The following is a 13821-nucleotide window of genomic DNA, read 5'->3' as shown; positions in this document are numbered from 1 at the left end:
AGACATAGTTTTAATTGTTTTTTTCCTTAGAGGAGATGTAGTTATTAAAAATTTTTATAACTACAAGGGCCACAGAGCTCTAAGTTGGAGGGCCCCCGCGAAGGGGGTCTCACTGGGGCCCAATCCACATGCCCAACTGCCAGCGCCACTGCAGCTGCTGCCCAGGTTGGCCAGGCGGGGGTGGGGGGTGTGGGGCTTCTCTGGTCTTTTGGCCTCTCCCGGGCTTGGTGCACCCGATACATGCACCCTTACCTTCGAGCAGGAAACCAAAGTTGGCAGCGGCTGCCGAGGCCCAGCCCATACCCAGGTTTTTTGGTTTTGTTTTTGTGGGGTTTTTTTCATGGTTGTCAGTGGTTTATTGATAATATTACAGCACAGCAGAAGGATTTAAATAGCTCCACGTGGTGCTTTGAAATTCATCCCAACTGTAGGCTGAGTGACCTGCAGGCCGGACAGACTGCCAAAGTTCAAGAGCTTCAGCATCTCCTTAGTGTCAGGATCACCTTCAATGATCTCCTGACCCAGGGCTGAGACCTTAGGAGCATAATTGTCTCTCCCCCTCTCCTTTTCCTGCAGCTTGCTGGAGACGCCTCTCACAACCCCTTCATCAGAAGTGTTTTAGAGCTTCTTGCTGGGCCTCATGGCTCTTTCACCAGGGGCCTGCCAAGATGGGCTGCGTTCACACTAAGACCGTGAAGAAGGCGACCCAGGTCATCACTGAGAAATACTACATGCACCTGGGCAATGACTTCCACACCAACAAGCGAGTGTGCAAGGACAGTGACCCAGGTTTGACCACCGGCTTCCAACCACAGCCCCAAACCAGACTCCGAGCCAGGACCCCAGCTCCACCTGTGGACCCTGCCCCCAGTCACGCCCATGACCACTCACTTACCAGAGGGCCTGTCCTGCACTGGCCCTGTGGCTGAAAGCTGGCCAAGGTCAGGGGGTGGGGACTGGGTGATCCAGAGGGTGGCAGTGCAGCCTGCGGCCAGAGAGTCTGAGGAGTCTCAACACCTTGACATTTAAGAAACAACACTGGAAGGCTGGGGAGTGAATATTAAGAAAGGCTTCAAAGCCCCTCTTTCCAAATATCCCAAACCATAAATAAATATTCACCTGTTAGGTCTTTTGATAACCTGGCTAATCGTGTAGCAGATTGCTCGCCTGTGATGTTAAGAACTGTTACGGGCTGAACTGCATTCCCCTCAACATTCATATTTTGAGGTTCTAATCCTCAGTGTCTCAGAAAGAGTCTGCATTTGTAGATAAGATCTTTAAAGAGGTAACTGAGGTAAAATGAGGTCATATAGGGGGTGCGAGGGGCTCATCCAATGTGACTCATGTCCTTACAGGAGGAGGAGAGTAGGACAAAGACACACACAGAGGACAGACCAGGTGAAGACAGAGGGAGAAGACAGCCATCTACCTACAAGCCGGCGGGAGGAGCCTCACAGGAAACAACCCTGCTGGCAACTTGTTCGTGGACGTCTGGCCTCCCGTACCATGATAGAATAAATTCATAGTGTGTAAGCTACTGAGTTTGTGAATTCTGTTGCTGAATAAATAAAAGAGACTTTCCTGTGAAGGAAGCCAAGCAAGAAGGAATCATGAAATCCCTTCCTGGCATTTCTCCCAAGGCCACCACACAGCTAGGAGACTGGTCACAGAATCTAGGGCTGGTGTGTTCGGGGACCATGGGTACCACAGTCATGGGAACGGGCAAAGTACTGTTATAATGATCAGAGTTCCTGAAGTTTGACTAAAATATGATTCATCTCTAGGGAGATGGTAGCTTACAGACCCCAAGAAAAGAGAAAATAAAAATATAATGACCCTGAGCCCCCAAGCGGGATTAGGAGTGTTCATGAAAATCTCTGATGCTGCCGAGTTCCCCAGGGCTCATTGTTAGTGTGGCCTTGTTCAGTCAACGGAGGTTTTTTTCTTTTTTACCTGAGACAGAGAAATATCTAGCATTTGGTTAAGAATTTCAGAGTAGCTGTATACCTTGGACTGCAGGAGACCACAGATGCCCTTGATGGACAAAGCACAGACAACAGAGAGGATGTCTGTGCCCTCTGGACTGAGCACACCAATCAAAAGTCAGGAGGCTGGAGAGATCACAGCCCTTGTGTGTCTGTTAGGCAGGGAGAGGAGGGGTACAGGTCCCGCCCACTGACTCAGCAGTCCTTAAAATTCTATGTATCTTTTCCATTGTCTGGGAAAGAAAACCTTTGAAACTGTGCTTTCATCCCAAGGCTTGAAAGGCTAGAAAGGGCCCATAGTGTCTAAAGGAAGAAGCCCATTAACACCTTTGGGTACTCACACCCCCATCCTGAAAAGCTAGCACCACCTTTATTTGTCAATCAATAAGTAACTTCTTCACCCTCCGCCATTCTGCCAACTATATAAGTCCTCAGAACAAAGAATATTTCTCTTGCTCTTGCCACCCTTGCCCTTGCCACCCTTGCCCTTGCCCCTTTGCTCTTGCCTTTTTCCCCCACCTCATGGAGGCCCATTCTCTTCCATGAGAACACATCACCAGTAAACCCTGCTTGCATGCTCATAGACTCACTGGTGTGTAATTCCTTACTGTGTTGGTGAGAAGAACTGAGTTTCTGGGAGTTTCTCCCATAACATGTCTTGAGGACTTGCCAAGTCCTTCAGTCATCAGATGAGAGAAAATGAGTTCACTGTAATGGGGAAAGACCGACATCTCCTAGTGCCGACTGATAATTGTTAGGAACAGGAGATGTTCAAGGCTGGGAGGGACGACAGGGAAGCAGACAGTGAGGAGTGGGCAAACCAGGCATCCTAGGTCCTGAGCATAAACATATCTTCTCAGAATTATCCTCCTTGCGAGGGTATTTTTTAAAAACTATCGATACATTGGTGTGTGTGTAGGGGGGGAGGGGAACTATGCTAGCTTCTTTAAAACAGTCCAGATGATGCAACATGCAAGAGGCCTTCCCTGGCTCCCAACCCTTCCCTGCATTGGAGTGAGGACCTCTCCTCAAAAGCTCTAACAATTCCATTTTTTATACCACAATATTGGAGATTTGCTACATGGTTTTAAGCTCTCCTTTTGTTTATGCTCCCCCAGGCCACTATGCTATAAACTCTTTAAATTATATCATGTTTCTTTCTTTCTTTCTTTCTTCCTTCCTTCCTTTCTTTCTTCCTTCCTTCCTTTCTTTCTTTCTTTCTTTCGTTCTTTCTTTCTTTCTTTCTTAAAATTATATTTTATTGATTATGCTGTTACAGTTGTCCTAATTTTTCCCCCTCTGCCCCCCCACTCAGCACCCTTCATTCCCCTAGGCAATACCCCCATCATTGTTCATGTCCATGGGTCACGCACATAAATTCTTTGGATACTCCATTTCCTATATTGTACTTTACATCCCCATGGCTATTCTGTAACTACCAATTTGTATTTTTTTAATACCCTCACCTCTTCACCCATTCCCCCACACCCTGTCCCATCTGGGAACCATCAAAACCCTCTCTGTATCCATGATTCTGTCTCTGTTCTTCTTGTTTGCTTAGTTTGTTTTTTAGATTCAATTGTTGATAGGGATGTATTTTTGCCATTTTATTGTTGATAGTTTTGATCTTCTTCTTTTTCTTAAATATCAGTACCATTTCATATAATAATGGTTTGGTGATGATGAACTCCTTCAGTTTTTTCTTGTCTGGGAAGCTCTTTACCTACCTTTTGATTCTAAATGATAGCTTTGCTGGGTAGAGCCATCTTGGCTGTAGGTCCCTGCCTTTCATGACTTTGAATATGTTTTGCGAATCCGCTCTAGCCTGCAAAGTTTCTCTTGAGAGATCAGCTGACAGTCTTAGGGGAAATCCCCTATAGGTAACTAACGGCATTTTTCTCCTGCTTTTAAATTTTTCTCTTGCCCTGGCTGGTGTGGCTCAGTGGGTTGAGCGCTGGCCTGCGAACCAAAGGGTTGTCAGTTTGATTCCCAGTCAGGGCACATGCCTGGGTTGCAGGCCAGGTCCCCAGTTGGGGGAGTGCAAGAGGCAACTACACATGGATATTTCTCTCCCTCTTTTTCTCCCTCCCTTCCCCCTCTCTAAAAATAAAAAAAATAAAAATAAAGTTTTAAAAATAAAATATAATAAAATTCTCTCTATCTTTAACCTTTGGCATTTTAAGTATGATGTGTCTAAGAGGAATTACTTGGGAATCCAGTAGTTTCTTTCACCCACCCAAATAAACCCTGTTGTTTTTTATAGCCAGAAGTTATGGGGGCTTATCTTCCTGGCACCAGAACTCTGGGGTGTGGTGTAAGGCTAAGACGCCCTGCTCCCAAGGTATCCCTCCTGAATGTTTATCCATCACAGGTGGGTATGGGGCCAGCCTTTTCCATGTCTCCATGTCTCCTAGTAGTCTAGATGGATGTGGTTTCTTTAATTCTACAGTCGTTAGACTTCCATTCAACTCAATTTCTGATGGTTCTAAGTAACAGTTGTTCTTTAATGTAGTTGTAATTTTGATGTGGTTGCGTGAGGAGGTGAGCTGCGTTTACCTATGTCTCCATCTTGACTGGAAGTTCCACGTCATTTGTTTTCATCTTTGACTCCTTAGTACGGGGTCTGGAATATTTTAGGTGTTCAGAAAAGCTTTGTTGAATGAAGAAAAGAGAAATGAGGGAATGAAGGAAGCAAAAAGGAAAAATAGGAGAAAGAGGAAAAGAGATGGAGGGAAGGAGAAAGGAAGGGAAGGAAGAAACAAAAAGGAAATAAATGATGAATGAAGGATCTCACTGTGATGCTTAATACAGAAGCAAGTAAGAGGGATTAAAGCACAGTGTGACCTCAGAACATACTTTACCAATTTTCTTATCAAAATTTAATGACCAATTGCCGTGTGTCAAGGATGTTCAAGACCTAAGAGACACTTATGAATATATCACAGTCCTTGTATTGGTTGCTAGGGCTGCCCTAATATTGATTAAACACCTGTAATGTGGCCAGCATTGTGTTAGATTCTGGAAATATAGCAGCAGACAATAGGTACAGTCTGTGCCTTCATGACTTTCAATGCAAAGGCAAGTGTTGGCCACATCAATGTAAATGTAATAAGTGGTATAAATGAGAGTGTGATGTATACAGAATATATTACAGGGAGAACTATTTGGAAGCTAGAGGAGGTTCCCCCAAGTGACATTTGTGCTGAGACTGAGATGAGAGGATTTGCCAGAGAAAGGGAATTGCGGATACAAAGACACTGAGACTAAAGAGAAAACTGTCCCTGAAGAAAGGAAGCAACTATGGCCATGAGAGAGTTAGGAGAGAGGTAATGGTGACTGCTCATACAGTGACTTGTAAACTATGCAAAGGACTCTGGATGTGAGAGACCACTGGAGAGGTTTAAACGACTAAGTGATCGACACTTTAGGAAGACCACACTCACTACAGAGGAGGGCAGAAGTGAAAGGGGTGGGGGTCTAATTTAAAAGCTATCTAGATGTCTGGGTAAGAAATCATTGCTTCTTGGACGAAAGTGGTTGCAATGGAGATGAAGAAAATAGATGAAATAGGTATATTGTTAAGAACTAGAATAAAAATGCTTGGCAATGGCTTTGGATATTTTTAGGGAGGGAGAAGAAGAGGCAAGGATGGCTCATAGCTTTCTAGCTTGAACAAAGGAGTGATGATGATACCAGTCAGCAATATATAAGTTTCTGGCCAATCAGATGTGAGAAGAAAGATGCTGAGCTCAATTCTGGGCATATTTGGCTTGAGATGTCTGTGGGTCTACAAGTGGAGGTGTCAGTTATGTAGTTATTTACTATAATCTGGCTGCCAGGAAAACAGGAGTGAACCTGAATTGCAAATGTTGGCAACACTCACTATTGAATCCATGAAGTTGATTCACCCAAGGAAAAGAGTGAACATTAAGAAGAACATAGAAGTTAGGGGAGTGCCCATCATTGGGATTTCCATAGACTAATAAGAGTCAAAGGTGGAAATTGAGTAAAAACTTAAGTTAGAAGGTAGTAGGAAAAGCAAGAAAAAATCCTGTGTTATGAAAACCAAGGAAAGAAAATGAGAAATATGACCAGCTACCCCATGAGACTGTCAGCTCTTTGATCCCAAAGACTATGTTCTATTCACCTTGGTGTCCTTACAGTCAACCAATTTTCTACTCATCATTGAATGGGTAGAAAAATGGATGGATAAATTAGTGAACTGAGGGGACCCTATGATTCTGAAACCTGATATAATCAAGATTCCATCACCTGTCATGGCTGCCAAGAAAAAACTTGGGGATTAAGTGAAAATAAGGAAAGACACTAATACTTATTAAATATATAGTAACAACATCATCATCAAACAGCCACTTTGAACACCTGATATATGGTAGAAACTTGTATATTTTATCTCATTTGATCATGACAATGTTCTTTTTTATTGATTTTACTGGGATAATGTTGGCTAATAAATTTATATAGGTTTCAGGTGTACAATTCTATAATACATCATGTGTACATTGTATTGTGTGTTCGGCACCCCAAGTCAAGTCTCCTTCCATCATCATTCATTGCCCCATACCCTCTTCTGCATCCCTGAATTCCCCTTTTTTCTTGCCCCATTCCACATATGAAGACACTAAGGCTCAGAGTTTAAATGTCTTACCTTGGGCCACATAGCTATCAAGAAAGAGAACTGTAACTTGAAACTAGTCTCTGAGCCCCAAATTATCATCTCTTAATCATTAGGGTGCATTATATTCTGAGTAACATGTGACCTAATCTCCCTGTTGTTCAGGACCTTGTTTGGTATGTCTTGTCACTCTCTTGTGGAAATGTCAGGTAAGTAAGGGAAGTGTCTATGACAAGTGATGCTGGTGTATAACACTCTTCTCAAGTTACTGAAGTTTTCCCACTAGCTCTCCATACCCGGCCACCAAAGGCCAATGCTTTCCTAGTTCTCCTAAGAATGCCGCCTCAAAATTCTTTCCACCCTGAGGAAGAGAGGCATAAAGCATTGAAAACTATAAAGATGAGTAGGATCTTTCTCTCCAAGAAGGATGAACCAATTTAACCCTAGCAGGATAAAGACACACCAAAGTTATAATACCAGTAAGGAAAAAGAATGCCTCCTAAATGCTCCTCATGCCCAACCAAAAATTAAAAGTGAAACAGGCAAGATGAATACACTGCTTTCTGCAAGGGAGAGGCTCAGTATATTTTTCAGTTCATTGTGGTACTTTGTCCATTATTGCAGTCAGAGTGTTTACTCCAATTGAATAAGATAGAATAAATAAAAGAGAAATCCTGTTTGCTTTTAATATTTCTTTCTAGATCAAAATAATCTCCTCTTCTCTTCTAACTTCTTTCTCTCTCCCACACCTGATGCATCGGGGTAGGATCTGGTATCCTATTTGAGCTATAAGACTTGCCATACTTGACTGGCCCAGTGGTAGGTACCTTGTTGGCCCATTTGGAGGTTACACCAAGGAATTTGGAGTAGTGACTAAGAAATGCAATTCTTTATCTGAGGTGGTGTCTTGAGTGACAAAAATGTAAAAATCGAGAGTTATAACTCAAAAGTCTATCTGTACAAATGACCAATAAACACATGAGAAAATGTTCAACATCATTAGCCATTAGAGAAATGCAAATCATAACCACAACGAAATACCATCTCATACCTAGCAGGATGTCTATAATTTGTTTTTAAAGAAAAAAAAACCAATTGTTGAGGAGGATGAGGAGAAATTGGGATCCTCATGCGTTTCCAGCAGGTACAGTCATTGTGGACCACAGTTTGGCAGTTAAAAGTTAATTGCTCAGAAAGTTGAAAGAAGACTAATGTCACCAAGATGGAAATGAAGGTCATTCCTGACTTTGCTCCCCATCAAGAGAACAACTAAACTATTCATAGATAAGACATTTCTGAGAGAACCAAGATGGCGGCGTAGGTAGACACACTGCGCCTCCTCGCACAACCAGAACTGACAGAGAATCGAACAGCAAGGGGGACCAACACCAAGGAAACAGAAAATAATCATTCATCCAGACTGGTAGGAGGGGTGGAGACGGCACTGGGGTGGAGAGGACTCGCGTGGCTGTGGCGGGACTGAGACTGGCGGAGTGTGGGACAAATGGCGCAGGCAGTCCGAGCACTAGCAGACCCTGCGGTCCCACATTTGCACAGATAAACCCAGAGGGCCGGACTCAGAGTGGCGGAGAGTGGGGCAGGCAGAGCAGCGGGTAGCACATTGCGGCACCACATTCGCCCACAGATAAACCGGACGAACGGCGGGCAGAGAAGCAGACCGCTGCGCAACCCAGGGCTCCAGCTCGGGGAAATAAAGCCTCAAACCTCTGATTGAAAGCGCCCCTGGGGGTTGGGGCGGCAGGAGAGACTCCCAGCCTCACAGGAGAGGTTGTTGGAGAGACCCACAGGGGCCTAGAGTGTGCACAGGCCCACTTACTCGGGAACCAGCACCAGAGGGGCCCAGTTTGATTGTGGGTAGCGGAGTGAAAGACTGAAATCCGGAGGAGAGTGAAGTGGGCGCCATTGCTCCCTCTCGGCCCCGCCCCCACGTACAGCATCACAGCGCAGCGACCAGCATTACCCCGCCCTGGTGAACACCTAAGGCTCCGCCCCTTAAAGTAACAGACGCGCCAAGACAAAAAAAAAAAAAAAAAAAAATGGCCCAAATGACAGAACACTTCAAAGCTCCAGAAAAAATACAACTAAGCGACAAAGAGATAGCCAACCTATCGGATGCACAGTTCAAAGCACTGGTTATCAATATGCTCACAGACTTGGTTGAATCTATTCGAAAAACAGATGAAAAAATGAAGCCTATGCTAAGAGAAACAAAGGAAAATGTACAGGGAACCAATAGTGATGAGAAGGAAACTGGGACTCAAATCAATGGTATGGACCAGAAGGAAGAAACAAACATTCAACCAGAAAAGAATGAAGAAACAAGAACTTGGAAAAATGAGGAGAGGCTTAGGAACCTCCAGGACACCTTGAAACGTTCCAACATCCGAATTATAGGGGTGCCAGAAGGAGAAGAGGAAGAACAAAAAATTGAAAACTTATTTGAACAAATAATGGAGAACTTCCCCAATCTGGCAAAGGAAATAGTCTTCCGGGAAGTCCAGGAAGCTCAGAGAGTCCCAAAGAAGCTGGACCCAAGGAGGAACACAACAAGACACATCATAATTACATTACCCAAGATTAAACGCAAGGACCTACGTCCAAGATTACTGTATCCAGCAAAGCTATCATTTAGAATGGAAGGGAAGATAAAGTGCTTCTCAGATAAGGTCAAGTTGAAGAGGCTCATCATCACCAAGCCCTTATTATATGAAATGTTAAAGGGAGTTACCTAAGAAAAAGATCAAAAATAGGAACAGTAAAAATGACAGCAAACTCACAGTTATTAATGACCACACATAAAACAAAAACGAGAGCAAACTAGGCAAACAACTAGAACATGAGGGTTGTCAATAAGGGAGTCGGAGGGGGAGAGGGGGGTAAAGGTACAGAGAATAAGTAGCATAGATGATAGGTGGAAAATAGACAGGGGGAGGGTAAAAATAGTGTAGGAAATGTAGAAGCCAAAGAACTTATAAGTATGACCCACGGACATGAACTATGGGGGGGGAATGTGGGAGGGAGGGGGTGGGCAGGATGGAGTGGAGTGGGGGGGGGAAATGGGACAACTGTAATAGCATAATCAATAAATATATTTAAAAAAAAAAGACATTTCTGAGAAAATATTAGAAGATGGTATCAAGCTGAAGCGCACCCAGTATACACAGAGACAGAGACAGACTGCATTTGAAGGGCAAGTGGAAAGGTTACACTGACTGCATTGCCACCCCCCCCCCCCCTCCGCAAGCCTGGCGCAGAACCATACGCAGAGGTTTCTCCTGAGCCTGTGGTTCTCTAGTGGGAAAAGAGGGACTAAAGACAACACCCAATGCCCCTCACATTGTGGAGCCCTGCTCCAATCTTGCCCCACAGGGACTGTGGGGAATGTGTGGTCTTGACCACTGGCAGTCTCATTGTGATGGAGTAGGGGAAGAGGCTTCCACTATCCAGCACTCAGATCTCAGCAGACTGAGTTTCTACCTGTGATGCTCAAGGAGTAGCAGTTTTATTCATTTGAAGATGTTGGAGCCATCTGAACAAGGAGCTCAGAATGGCACAGATTGGTCTGATTTGAGTCATCAGACCAAGTGCAATAAAGCCCAAGAGCCTGGTCTGCATTGCCTCACCCACAATCCCTGCCTAGCCAGGGGAGCAAACACACTACATCAAAGAAACTTCTGGTATTATTTAATGTCATTTCTCTTTATTCCTATCTCCCTGTCTCCCTCTTCTTCTCCTCCTCCTTCCCCTCCTCCTCCTTCTTCAAAAAGAAATCCCTTCACTTCTAGTAAAGATGGAGGACTAGGTAGACATGCTTTGCCTCCTTGCACAACTATAAGAAAGATCACTATAACCTCAAAACAAAACAAAAAAACCACCCAGAACTGCCAGAAAATTGAACTGTATGGAAGTCCAACAACCAAGGATTTAAAGAAGTCATATTCATCCAGACAGGTAGGAGGAGCTTTTATGGGGAGCCAGGGTGGAGAGGATGACTTGTGGCCGTGGCGAGGCAGTGGTGGTAAGGCAGCGGCCAGTGGAACAGGTGGTCCCACATGTGGTGGGTAAACATCAGGAAGGATACCTGGGGAGTAATTGATCCCAGACTGAGGCCAGACCACAGAGCCCAGGGTTCCAGCGCCAGGAAGATAAATCCCCATAATTTCTGGCTGTAAAAACCAGTGAGGATTGGAGCAGCAGAACACCATACAGGTCTCTCAGGAGAGTCCATTTAAAGGGTCCTCACAGTCCTAGAACGAATGCAAACGCACCCACTCTGGAAACCAACACTGGGGCAACAGCTAGAAGGGTGCCAGTTGCATACAGGAAGTGGGTGAAATGACTGGAGTGGGGCAAGTGCCAAGCAAGCCTCCAGGAGCTAGGCAGAGGCATTGTCCCCTCTCTGATCCCTGCCCTGCATAAACAGCCACAAATTTGTGTAGTGGGTTGTGCTGCCCCAGCAAATACTGAATGCTCTGACCCATACAACTTAACAGGTGCATAAACAGGGAGTCAAAGCATCTCTAGCTAATACAGCAAAACAAACCCAGGGAGACTGACATATTGAGGAGACAAAGACATATAGCCCAAATGGAAGAACAGAACAAAACCCCAGAAAAAGAACTAGACAAAATGGAGATAGCCAGCCTATCAGATTCAGAGTTCAAAGCACTGGTGATCAGGACGCTTAGAGAACTAATTGGGTATGACAAAACCTAAAGCAAGAAATGAAGTTTATACTAAGTGAAATAATGAAAAATCCACAGGGAACCAACAGTGAAAGGAAGGAAACTGAAGTTCAAATCAATGACTTGGAACATAACAAAGAAAGAAGCATTCAACCAGAACAGCAAGCAGAAAAAAGAATTTTAAAAAATGAGGATAGTATAAGAAGCCTCTGGGACATCTCCAAATGTATCAACATCCAAATTATAGGAATGCCAGGAGAAGAGGAAGAGCAAGAAATTGAAAACTTATTTGAAAAAAATAATGAAAGAAATAAAACTTCCCTAAATTGACAAAGGAAATAGACATACAATTCCAGGAAGCACAGAGTCCCAAACAATTTGGACCCAAAAAGGACCACAGCAAGACACATTATAATTAAAATGCCAAAGGTTAAAAATAAAGTGAGAAACTTAAAAGCAGCAAGAGAAAAGCAGCGAATTATCTACAAAGGGGTTCCCATAAGACTATCAGCTGACTTATCAGAAGACACTTTGCAGACTACAGGGGACTAGCAAGGAGTATTCAAAGTGATGAAAAGCAAGCACCTATAGCCTAGATTACTCTTTCCATCAGAGCTATGATGTAGAATTGAAGGGCAGATAAAGTGCTTCCCTGAGAAGACACAGCTAAAGAAGTTCATCATCACCAAGCCATTATTACATAGGACTTTTTTAAGAAAAAGAAGAAGCTCAAAACTGTGAACATTAAAAAGGCAACAAAGTCAGAACTGTTAACAACTGAATCTAAAAAAAAAAAAAAAAAATCAAACTAAGCAAACAACCAGAACAGGAGATCACATGTATGGAGGTCATTTGGAATGTTTTTACATGGGAGGGCGAAGGAGGAGAATGGGGAAAAAGGTATAGGAATTAGAAAGCATTATTGGTAGGTACAAAATAGACAGGGGGATGTTAAGAATAGTATAGGAAATTAAGAAGCCAAAGAGCTTATCTGCACAACCCATGGACATGAACTAAGGGGGGCAATTGCTGGAGGAAAGGGTGGTACTGTGCAGAGGGGGCCAAAGGGGGTAAAATTGGACAACTGTAATAACATAATAAAATAGACTTAAAACAATAAGTCCTGCTGGTGAGGATGTGGAGAAAAGGGAACGCTAGTGCACTGTTGGTGGGAATGCAGACTGGTGCAGCCACTGTGGAAAACAGTACGGAGTTCCCTCAAAAAATGAAAAATGAATCTGTTTACAACTCAGTGTTTTCATTTCTGGGGATTTATCCAAAGAAATCCAAAACACTAATCTGACCTGCTTGGGGCTTACAATTTGGTGCCAAAAGGCAAAACCAAAACCAATCATCACATTTACTATACATCGAAATGCAGTATATTAAATAGAAATTATGTAAGGGGATAGAAGGTGACAGAGGGGGAGAAGGTAATGTGTTACAGAAAGGCATCAGGGGAGGGAGGCCTTGCTGTAAACCTGGCATCTGACAGAGACCTGAATAAAGCAGGGAGAGGGTCAGGCACACTCCTGTGGTCGAGGGTCCCAGACTGAGGATCCCCCAGGAAGGGCCCAAGATGATCACTGGGGCGAACAAAGAAAATGCTTGAAATCCCATTAATATTTTTATCTGAAAATAAGAAATGAAGTGTGTCTGACGTTGAGCATATTAATTTTTAAAGGAAAATAGCCCTGGGTGGTGTGGCTCAGTGGATCGAGCGCTGGACTGCAAACCGAAGGTTCCTGGGTTCCATTCCGAGTCAGGGCACATGCTTGGGTTGGGGCTGGGTCTTCATTAGAGGGTGCTCAGTGGCAACCACACATTGATGTTTGTCTCCTCTTTCTCCCTCCCTTCCCCTCTCTAAAAATAAGTAAATAAAATCCTTTAAAAAGGAAAAATATAATTTGAATAAAGATATTTGGGGTAGATGCTCAATTTGTTAAAAATTATGGGGGTGGGAAATGACAAGTTCAGAGATTAGTACTGCCTAAGGCAATGACCTTTTGAAATGGGAGAGTAGATTTTATCCATGTCTGTGTCTTCAGACCCCATCATATTATCAGGAAAAAGATAGGTATCAATATCCGGTGTATGTCTTTTGAGTCTCCCCTACTTTACAGCAGACTCCCTACTCCTTTGTATTTTTGTAGCAACTAGACCCATGCCTTGACAGGTCCCTCATAAAGGACAGGTGAATGGATGGGTGAAGGAAGGTTCAGTGTGGGGAGCGGCGATTCACCTGGCCTACAGTATGAAAACGCCACAAAGACAGCCTCGGCACACTAAAGGACTCTCGGCTTTGGCGTCTGACAGGAGATAAAATCACCCTTGGAAGCACTGCCCTTGGACAGTGTATTTACCTAGTTTCTTAATCTGTGAAACCGAAATTGAATCAAATAGAAAGCAGATGAAATGAGACAACCCTATGAACAATGCCAGAGCACAATGCCTGGCATTTTGTGGACCCTTCTTGTAAGTTATCTCCCCCTCC

The sequence above is a fragment of the Desmodus rotundus genome, chromosome 5, assembly GCF_022682495.2.
Source record: "Desmodus rotundus isolate HL8 chromosome 5, HLdesRot8A.1, whole genome shotgun sequence".
Lineage (NCBI taxonomy): Eukaryota > Metazoa > Chordata > Mammalia > Chiroptera > Phyllostomidae > Desmodus > Desmodus rotundus.
The sequence above is the reverse complement of the archived record's forward strand: the minus strand, read 5'-3'. Positions refer to the sequence as shown.